General features: G+C 35.6%; 1 pseudogene; it reads left to right on the forward strand.

The window, feature by feature from the left end:
* The first annotated feature begins 1,057 nt into the window (after positions 1-1,057).
* On the forward strand, positions 1,058-6,011 carry LOC142167878 (uncharacterized; annotated as a pseudogene).
* The last annotated feature ends 4,649 nt before the right edge of the window (positions 6,012-10,660 follow it).

A 10,660-nucleotide genomic window follows, 5' to 3' on the forward strand; every position in this document is an offset into this window, starting at 1 on the left:
GTATGAGGTGGAGTGTTGGCCAATTAATAACTCTCATGTCCAGAAGATGAAAGTAGCGAAAATAAAGATACTGAGATGGATGTGCAGTCATACTAGGAGAGACAAGATTCAGAATGAAGATATTCGGGATAACGTGGGAGTGACATCTGTGGTGGAGAAGATGCGAAAGATGAGGCTGAGATGGTTCGGACAAGTGAAGAGGAGATGCATAGATGCCCCAGTAAGCGGGTGCAAGAGGTTGACCTTGGTTGGTCTAAGAAGAGGTAGAGGTAGACCTTAGAAGTATTGAAGATAGATGATTATGCAGGACATAACACAACTCCAACTTAGCAAGGACATATCCCTTGATAGGAAGGTGTAAAGAGCGAGAATTAGGTAGAAGACTAGTAGGTAGTCCAGCGTTTCTCTTTGCCATACCAATAGTTTTAGTATTATTCTTGTATTTTCTTATCCTTAGATTTATAGTACTACCAGTTATTTCTTTTGCTTCTGTTATCTTATTATCTTGTTGTTGATACTGCTTATCTTGCATGACTTTTCTACTATTATATTTCTTTTTATAATGCTTTACTTGAGCCGAGAGTATATTGAAAACAACCTATTCACTTTCGTAAGGTAAGGGTAAGGCTGCATATACACTATCCTCCCCAGACTCTACTTGTATAATTACACTGAATTTGTTATTGTTGTTGTTGTTGTTGTTGTTGTTGTTGTTGTTGTTGTTATCCATGGGTTTTTAAACATTATAACATCTTTGGCGATGTTTGAAATATTTACCGGTTGAAACCTCTAAGAGAACATGATCATCTTGAGAGATTTTTTGTGAAAAAGTTTCAACAAGGTTTTTAATGCTAGATCAATTCAAATCTAACTCCAAATAATTTCAAATTTTGTACTCAACCTTCAAATATTATTCCTAATAATTTTAAATAATACCCCACTTCAAAAGAACACGGCCGAATTTTCAAAATCCATTTTAAAACTTCAAGATTGGTTTTTAATGATAATGGACTTCAAAATTTGATTCAAAAGTGGTCTAAATCACCTCTAACAAACGAAGAACAAACTTGAGTAGAGGAGGAAGAGGATTAGAGAAGAAGGAGAGAGGAGATTGGGTGGCTCTTTTTTATTTTCTTTGGTTTTTAATTTCTTATCCCCAATTCTCTCATTTTTAATAATTCTCATCTGGCCCCGCCTCTACTCCCTAATCACTCTCCTTCAAAACAACAAAATAGAAGGTGTTTTTACCTCTTTCTTCTCCAAATAGTTCTTTCATTTTCCCCTATTTGCCCTTACCTTAGTTTGGCAATGGAAAACTAGCATGTTCCAAGAGCCAAATATATAGTTCCAGACTTTAGTGACACTACTATGGCAGTCCCAAAACGCCAATTTCCCATGGCAGCAGCACAAGCACAGCGCCTACTATGCCTTCCTAAATCCACCATCAGAGGCACATCAACAACTTCTGCTTCACTTCCCACCTCCACCACAACAACCCCACCATCTGATGACACTTTTTTAGTCCAGAAAATTCTATGGAACCTAAAACAAGGTAAGACAATCACCAATTCATCACTATTATTACATCGTTTAAATCCATCTACTTTTCTTGAAGTTCTTGGTAATTGTCGTGATAATTTGCATTTAGCTCAAAAATTCATCAACTTGATTAATGTAAATTGTCCTAATTTCAAGCATTCCTCGACTTCATTGAGCGCTGTGGTACATGTGTTGATTAGGTGTAAGAGGGTAGCTGATGCACAGGCTTTTATCCTTAGGATGATTAGACGAAGTGGTGTTTCAAGAATTGAGATTGTGGAATCTTTGGTGTCAACTTATGGGATATGCGGGTCGAATCCATATGCTTTTGATTTGTTGATTAGGACTTATGTACAAGCTAGGAAGATTAGGGAGTCTGTAGAAGCATTTAGGTTGTTGCAAAGTAGGAATCTTTGTGTTTCGATTAATGCGTGTAATGGTCTTCTAGGAGGGCTTGTTAAGATTGGTTGGGTCGACTTGGCATGGGAAGTGTATGGTGAGATGAGAGGAAGTGACATTCAGCCAAATGTATATACCCTTAATATAATGGTGAATGCTTTGTGTAAAGATGAGAAAATTGAAAGTGTGAAGCAGTTTATTCAAGAAATGGAAGAAAAGGGAATTTTTCCGGATATGGTGACTTACAATACTTTGATAAATGCATATTGTCACGTGGGGCTTCTGGAAGAAGCCTATGAAGTGATAAACTTGATGAAAGTTACAGGGTTGAGACCATGTCTTTTGACTTATAATTCAATAATCAATGGTTTATGTAAGAATGGACATTACACGGCAACTTTTGGTTGAGTTGGCAGAGAGCGGACTGGCCCCTGATACCGCTAGTTATAACACTTTGCTTGCTGAGTGCTGTAGAACAGGTAACTTGCAGGAAGCAGAATCTGTTTTCAAAGAAATGTTGTGTCGAGCTATCATCCCTGATTTGGTTAGTTATAGTTCTCTTATTGGGTTGTTTTCAAGAACGGGTCGTCTCGACTGCTCATTGGCGTACTATGAGGATATGAAATCCAAGGGTCTTACACCAGATAATGTAGTCTACACAATTCTCATCGGTGGTTTTTGTAGAAATGGATCTATGAAGGAGGCTATGAAGATGCGTGATGAAATGCTGGAGCAGGGTTTGCATATGGATGTGGTGACTTACAATACCGTATTGAATGGATTATGCAAAGAAAAGATGCTTCATGAAGCTGATGAGCTTTTCAATGAGATGGTGGAAAGAGGTGTAAATCCTGATTTTTACACTTTCACTACGCTTATAAATGGATGTTGCAAGTGTGGTAACATGGACAAAGCACTGACCCTATTTGAGGGCATGCTGCTGAGAAACCTCAGGCCTGACGTTGTGACATACAACAGCTTGATTGATGGATTTTGTAAGGTTGGTGATATGGAAAAAGCTTTCAACTTAAGGGATGAGATGATCTCTGTGAATATTTCTCCTAATTATATTACATACAGTATTCTCATAAATGGCTTTTGTAACAAGGGTTGTGTATCCGATGCATTAAGACTATGGGATGAGATGATTGACCTAGGTATCAAACCTACTATTGTGACTTGCAACTCTATTATCAAGGGCTATTGCAGGTCTGGTGATGCTTCGAGGGCAGATAAGTTTCTGAATAACATGCGGTCCCAAAGACTATTTCCGGATTCAGTTACTTACAATACTCTTCTTGATGGGTTTATAAGAGAGGGGAATATGGATAAAGCTTTAGACTTGGTTAATGAAATGGGAAATCAAGGGCTGTCACCTGATGTGATTACCTATAATACCATACTGGATGGTTTCTGTAAATTTGGTCGAATGAAGGAAGCCAACATGCTGTATAGAAAAATGGTCGAGAGGGGTATTAACCCTGACAAATCCACATATACATCATTGATAAATGGACATGTCTCTCTGGATAACTTGAAGGAGGCTTTTCGTTTCCATGATGAAATGCTGCAGAGAGGCTTTGTTCCTGATGACAAGTTCTAACCTCCTTGCTGTTTATGCAAAATGAAGATTATGACCATCAAATTCTGGCATTTTGAGATTTCTGCTTCTTCCTTTTTGCATTTCCTTGCTGGTGTACAACAAAGGTACACAATTGCTCTACTAGTTGCTGTCTAACTCGCTCCAGTTTCAATTTATGTGAACCTATTTGACTGGGCACATAGTTTAAGAAAGAATGGTGGACTTTTGAAACTTGTGGTCTAAAACAATCCATAGATATTTGTGTGGCTATAAATCATCTCAATAAGGGTAAAATGGAAAGAAAAATTATATTGTTTCCAAATTTAGAAAGGGGTCATTCTTTTTTAAACGTAGTAAAAAGGAAATAGGCTCACATAAGTTGAAACAGAGGGAGTACTATTTTCTATGTAGTTAGTATTTTGTCTTTAAGGGAGATTTCTGCTCCTTATTTTTTCTCTATTCTTGTCAAAATTATCTAATCCGTAGGGCTTGCTTAGAGAAAAGCAATATCTCTTTCATATATGTAGAACTGCAAATAAGCCCTCTTGTTCTAAGTTTGTTATTTTGACATTAGGAAATTGGTAGCTAATGTGAAATTTGCCTGATTGATCGTGGAAAATTAAGGAGAAATTACTTGCTGGAGAAGATACGTATTGGTGCTCAACTTGACACTTGCTCTCCAACGAACTGCCTGTTAGTGAGACATCATCCTGGCAGAGAGGGGTGCTTCTTTTTCAGAAATGTGCTTTTGGACTTAAGAGGGCCTTTTTTTAGAGCTGTCATAAATATTTCCATCAAGGTTGACCTCGATTTCCTTATGGTTCTAAGCGTAAGTTCTTTGATCTACCAGTTTGGTAGTTCATGCTTGGGAATCACAATGACAGTCTTTGTCAAAAAGCACATATTTACTAAGTTTTAAGTTTAGTTTCTTGGCTCCCCACTTGCTGCCACTTCCTGATAAAGTTGTTATCATATTAGATATCACATACTATAAGAAAAGATTTTCTGAAGGCATATTTGACTAGTTTTAATACTGCAAATCAATATTTTCCCCAAATTGGTTGCAACTTTTGCAAACAATGCACAATGTTTACAAATACCCAATGACTCTTCATATAGGACTTTCGTGTTTTCCTTGAGCTTGCGTATGGTGTCCAACCCATGTTAGGACAGTATTCTTGAGTTATGGTTTTTCTTTTTTTGGGGGTGGGGTGGGGTAGTCTTCATGTCTTTTCTATGGTTTCTGTGAGGTTTCCCTATCCGGTATATAATGGTATCAAATGCTTACTCAGTGATGTCTATTTTGTTTTGTTGTGCTTCCAAGTTATAAATTTTTTTGGTGAAAAGTGACATCTCACTTTCTTGTTTCTTTAATAGCTGAAAATTAAACCTAATGTTTTTTCTTCAGGGACTACGATGCTGAGACAAGCGATATGCATATACCTATCTTCTGTGAACTTGACGTCAAAGGTATACGTATATGACATATGGGCTTCCATTACCTTCTCTTGATTTTGCTGGTTGACTTCATGGTAGTCCTTCATCAATGAGCATGAAAAACATTCTAGTGGTAGTTCTCAGAGGTGTAATCAAAGATCTAGTTGCAGTTGTGTTATCAAACCAAATGAGTTTCAGGTCCCACATGGTTGACCATACTAGGATAGATGGATTGAGGACATAAACTTGCCTGGGATGGAACTCTAGGTTACAGATTTTGGGACCACTTCCCGCTCATTGAGAAACAGTGGAGAATATGCTATATATGGATATATTGCAAAGACAAAGGATTGTAATATGGGAATATAGTGTAAAAATTAAGTCTTGTAGCCTATGGAAAATTGTTGGGTTCTTGGATTTGGTTTGGACAAAGTTGAAGAAAACTTTCATGGAACTTGTGAGCAAGAATGTAAATCTCATGAACATGATTTTAATTTGGTTATTGGAAACAGCCTCTCTACCTTCAAGGTAGGGGTAAGGTCTGCGTATACACTACCTTCCCATACCCCACTTGTGAGATTACACCGGGTTTGTTGTGGTTATGGAAGGTGCGGAAGATTGGATTTGAGGTTGATCAAAGTTGTACTGATTGTCGAAATGGAAATAACTGGTGCTTAGAGCTTTTGATATTGTTTTGACTGGGAAGTTCCCGTAGTGGCGCTACTATCACATGATTTAGAGGTGGCGGCATTGAATGAAGAACCTTACACTATACAATGGATAAGACAGAATACTGGAATCTCCTCTGTAACAGTGAAGGGGACAACAACATAGTTTGGCCTTGGAAGCAGTTATGGAAGTCGAAGGCGCCCTATAAACTCAGCTGTTTTTTGTCACTAGCCTCACATGATGTTCGTCTCACTCAAGCCAGGAGCGTTTTGGTGTCAAGAAAATAGCGGTCAAGAAAGATTATTTATACCAATAATAACCTTTGTAGAGAAAACTAGCCAAATTTACACTTTAAACTAAAAAGTAAAAGAGATTTTTACCTTCCTATACTACATATGAAATTTTATTACCCTCCCTAATCAAGTTTTAACTTAATTACATGGCCATATATAATTTACCAATTATATACAAATTAATTTAAAATGAATATCTCTTTAAACTAGGAATTGAATAAAGAATCAATTATTTCCCATACATGTTCTTGCTCTCTCTCTCTCTCTCTCTCTCTCTCTCTCTCTCTCTCTCTCTCATTCTTTGTTCTTTTCCCAATTTTAATTCCTTTGATGTTCTCTACTTTTTATTCTTTCCTGTTGTTTATATTTTTAATGGAATTCATCAATGGATTTTAATCGTTTTACTATAGAGTTTTAACTTGGCAATTTTCTTTCATGTTGCAAAATTGGTGTTCAATCAATAAATTTTGAAGGTGTTTGACTCTCCATCATTGACAACCATTAAAAAGTTTTGAAGCTTTGAAATTGAATTTGGGTTTTCAAAAATCATTATTTGTTTGGATTGGGTGTTGTTGTAAACAATTGAGAATATTGTTTGGAGTTTATATCTCAATTTTGAGGGTGTTTGGTGAAGATTAGACTTGATTTTGGCTGAATTTCAGATTGAAACTCGAAGAAGAAGAAGAAAAACACATGACATACAATATACTTACGAAATTGTAGTAAAGTTGTATTATAATTGTATGTAAATTGTATTCTGTTGTAGTTATATATAAATTTTTATTTGAATGTTGTATTAAAGTTGAAAAATATTTGTATAATGAATCGTTGTATAAAATTTGTATTTAAGTTATCAATACTATCTTTTTACATAAAGTTGTTGATATGTATCAAAATTGTATTAAGAAAATAAGTTTTGATTGGAATTTTAGAGAGGAAGAATAACACACCACATACATTAGACTTATTTTCTCCAAATCATTATGGAAAGATAGAAAACTCAATTGAATTAGTTATACATACATCTTAAATAAAAACTCATGAATTCGTGATATTGTGGTTCAACGTGTGTCCTGGGCTGTTTTCTCTTTTCTTTCATTCTCTCATGCTATATGATTTTTTTTCTTCATTCTATTTAATTGATTGACTAAGATTTTGGTTGAATTTTAGATTGAAATTCGAAAAAGAAGAAGAACACATGACATACAATATACTTACGAAATTGTAGTAAAGTTGTATTATAATTGTATATAAATTGTATTTTGTTATAGTTATATATATTTTTTATTTGAATATTGTATGAAAGTTGAAAAATAGTTGTATAAAATTTGTATTTAAATTATCAATACTATCATTTTATAGAAAGTTGTTGATATGTATCAAAATTGTATTAAGAGAGTAAGTTTTGATCAGAATTTTAGAGAGGAAGAAGTACACACCATTGATTGCAAAGCGACAAATGTGCACTGATTCATATTTGTTTGAACGAAAAAACTTGAATATTGATGGGAACTAAATGATTTGGATGGAGAAATTTCGAGTTTCACATTAAAAGCGTCATCGTCGCACTTCGGAGAAAGTAAGTTTTATGTGAGATTTGAATTTTGTGTGAGAAATTAACCGGGTAGCATAAAATTATGCTTAATGATTTAATCGAACATATGAACCGCCAAAAGCAGCATATCACCTACACAAGGTATGAAAGTGTCACGACCCAAAATCCCACCACAAGCGTCGTCATGACACTTAGTCTCTAAGACTAGGTAAGCCGATTACAATTACATTTCAAGCTATTTTTTTAAATATGAATTAAATAGGTAATCAAACCAACATCGGAAACAAATATGAAAACCTCCCAAGACTGGTAATACTGAGTCACGAACTCTAACTGAATATATAGAATGATCACGAGTACCGAATATACAATACTGTTCAAATAAGAAATTAACAGTACAATCGAAATAGAAGGACTCCAAGGGGCTGCGACGACCAAGCAGCTCTACCTTAAGTCCTTGAGATCACCCTCTAACTTTGTCCGAGTCCGATATCTCCAATATCTGGCTCTGCACAAAAATATGCAGAAGTGTAGTATGAGTACACCACGATCGGTACCCACTAAGTATCAAGACTAACCTTAGTGGAGTAGTGACGAGGTACAGTCAAGACACTCACTAGTCTAATAACTTGTGCAATATAGTATACAAAATAATAGGAAACAAATAACAATAAGGGCAACACAAATTAACTAGTGATATGCACAGCAGGGAAACAAGAACACCATTAATATCGCTCAACAAATAATAAATACAAGTACACCTAATTAAATCAAGTCCTTCAAATAAATATCTTTTACATATAATTCTATCAATAAATCTCTTTCAAATATAATTTCCTCAAATAAATATCTTTCAAATATAATCCTTTCAAATAATATTTTTTTTGAATAAAAATCCTTCCAAATAAATATTTTGAATATAATTCTTCCAATTAAAAGTCACCATGTGACACCCCATTTCATAATCATAAAAATATGGGTCTCAGCCCATTTTTATATTTTTCGTAAACACGGGTCTCACCTCACTTTCATTTTTTCATGGCACTTCGTGCCCATAATTAAATCATCATATTTCTCCACCACCTCGTGCCCACTTTTTATATCACAGTTGTACGGACATTTCACGTGCCAATAATAAAACCATCATATTTTCCCGGCATCTCGTGCCCACGTTTCATATCCGTTGCGGCGTGCAACCCTATCCCATATAATATTACCTGCCCGGCAATAGCCACAAGCTCACAATTTCAACATAAATTAGGCTATTATCAAGTTTACTGAAATAACAAGACAAGTTGCACAAGATATAAAAATAAACACAAGGAATACCCCAACATTACATGAAAATTACCAACACAATAAGTCCACATCATCACATATCATCCCTAACAATAGCCACCCTTATCTCTCCTATAGCCACCCTTATCACTCCTATAATAGCCTCCCTTATCCCTCCGCCATGACAATATCAATAGCCACCCTTATCGCTCCTATAGCCACCCTTAAATCTCCTATAGCCACCCTTATCGCTCCTATAACCACCCATATCTCTCCTATAGCCACCCTTATCACTCCGACCAGACAATATCCCAACACACCTAACAACAGTGAAATGCCTCCCTTATGCTCACATAATATCAACAGTGAAATTCCACCTTTATATCCTCAAAATAATAACTCAATTAACCCAACAATTTACACGAAATATTATCACGACAACGTAACAAAATCAATTCATACCACAATTTGCCCAATGGCCACAACCAATTCCAAGGATATAATAAAATCAATTAATTTCACAACAAATAGCCCAAGGCTCCACACAATGTATATAAAATCTCAAAAACAATCAACAGAGATAGAAAATAATCAGCATAGGGTAACACCTTCATTAATTCAAATTTTGATAATTATATTAACACTTCTTCTTAAGCTTGCTTAATTAATTATTTGCTTAGAAAATCCATAATGAAATTAAATTTCAAAAAATATCAAACCATCAAACTCACGAAATTCACATAAATATATAAGTAATAATTATATTAAATTGTCATATAAAAACAAATTCAATAAATGTGATTTGAGGCATGGCAAATAGATGATTAAATAAATGCCAATAATTATCAAATTTACTACACAATATGCCCAAGACTTTAACTCAATAAATTTTGCACATATAAGCCCGAGTACGTACTCGTCACCTCGCGTACACGGTTTTTCACATTCCACAAATGGCACATAAGACTCGATGCCTTATGGGTAATTCTCCCACTCAAGGTTAAGCAAGATACTTACCTTTTTGAAGTTATGCCGATATTCTAAAATCGCCTTCTTGCTTGAATTGACCTCCGGACAACTCAAATCTATCCAAATTAATTATACAACTTTATTAAAATTCATCGGAAACAATTCTGGATAATAAAACGTCGACTTAAAAATTTATTCCAAAAAGTTAACAAAAGTCAACGCGGGGCCCGCCTCTCGAAACCCGACATAATTTTTATGAAATCCGAACACTCATTCCGATACGAGTTCAATCATACCAATTTTATCAAATTCCAATAACAACTCGACCTCCAAATCTTAAATTTTCGTTTTGGAAGATTTTGCCAAAATCTTGATTTCTTCCATTAAAATTCGAATTAAAAGATGAATATAATCATAGATTCATGAAATATATACACTTTAGGATATAGAACACTTACCCCAACCAAACTTGTGAAAAATTCCTCCAGAATCGCCCAAATCCGAGCTCAAAATATTCCAACCAAAAATGGCAAAATAACAATTTTGGTCCTTAATGATTCTATCTAGTTTCCGCTTCTGCGAGCACTGTTCACGCTTCTGCTATCACAGTTCATGCTTCTGTGAAAAAAAACACAGCAAGCTGCAAGCTTCGCTTCTGCGGTTGCGTAGGTGCGCAGAAATGTCCGCTTCTGCGAGTTCAATCGAGCCTCTGTCCAGCTCCCTTTCCAGTCGCTTTTGCAATAATTTCCTCGCTTCTGCGAGGTCTCTTCTGCGATGAAACTTCCGCAGAAGCGAAAGCATCAGTTGCTGCCCAGAAATTCCAGCAGCTTTTTTTGAAGTCCGAATTGATCCGATAACCTTCCAAAATCCACCCGAGACCCTCAGAACCTCAACCAAATATACCAACACGTCCCAAAATACAATAAGAACTTAGTCGAG

This window comes from Nicotiana tabacum, chromosome 13, assembly GCF_000715075.1.
Source record: "Nicotiana tabacum cultivar K326 chromosome 13, ASM71507v2, whole genome shotgun sequence".
NCBI classification, from domain to species: Eukaryota; Viridiplantae; Streptophyta; class Magnoliopsida; order Solanales; family Solanaceae; genus Nicotiana; species Nicotiana tabacum.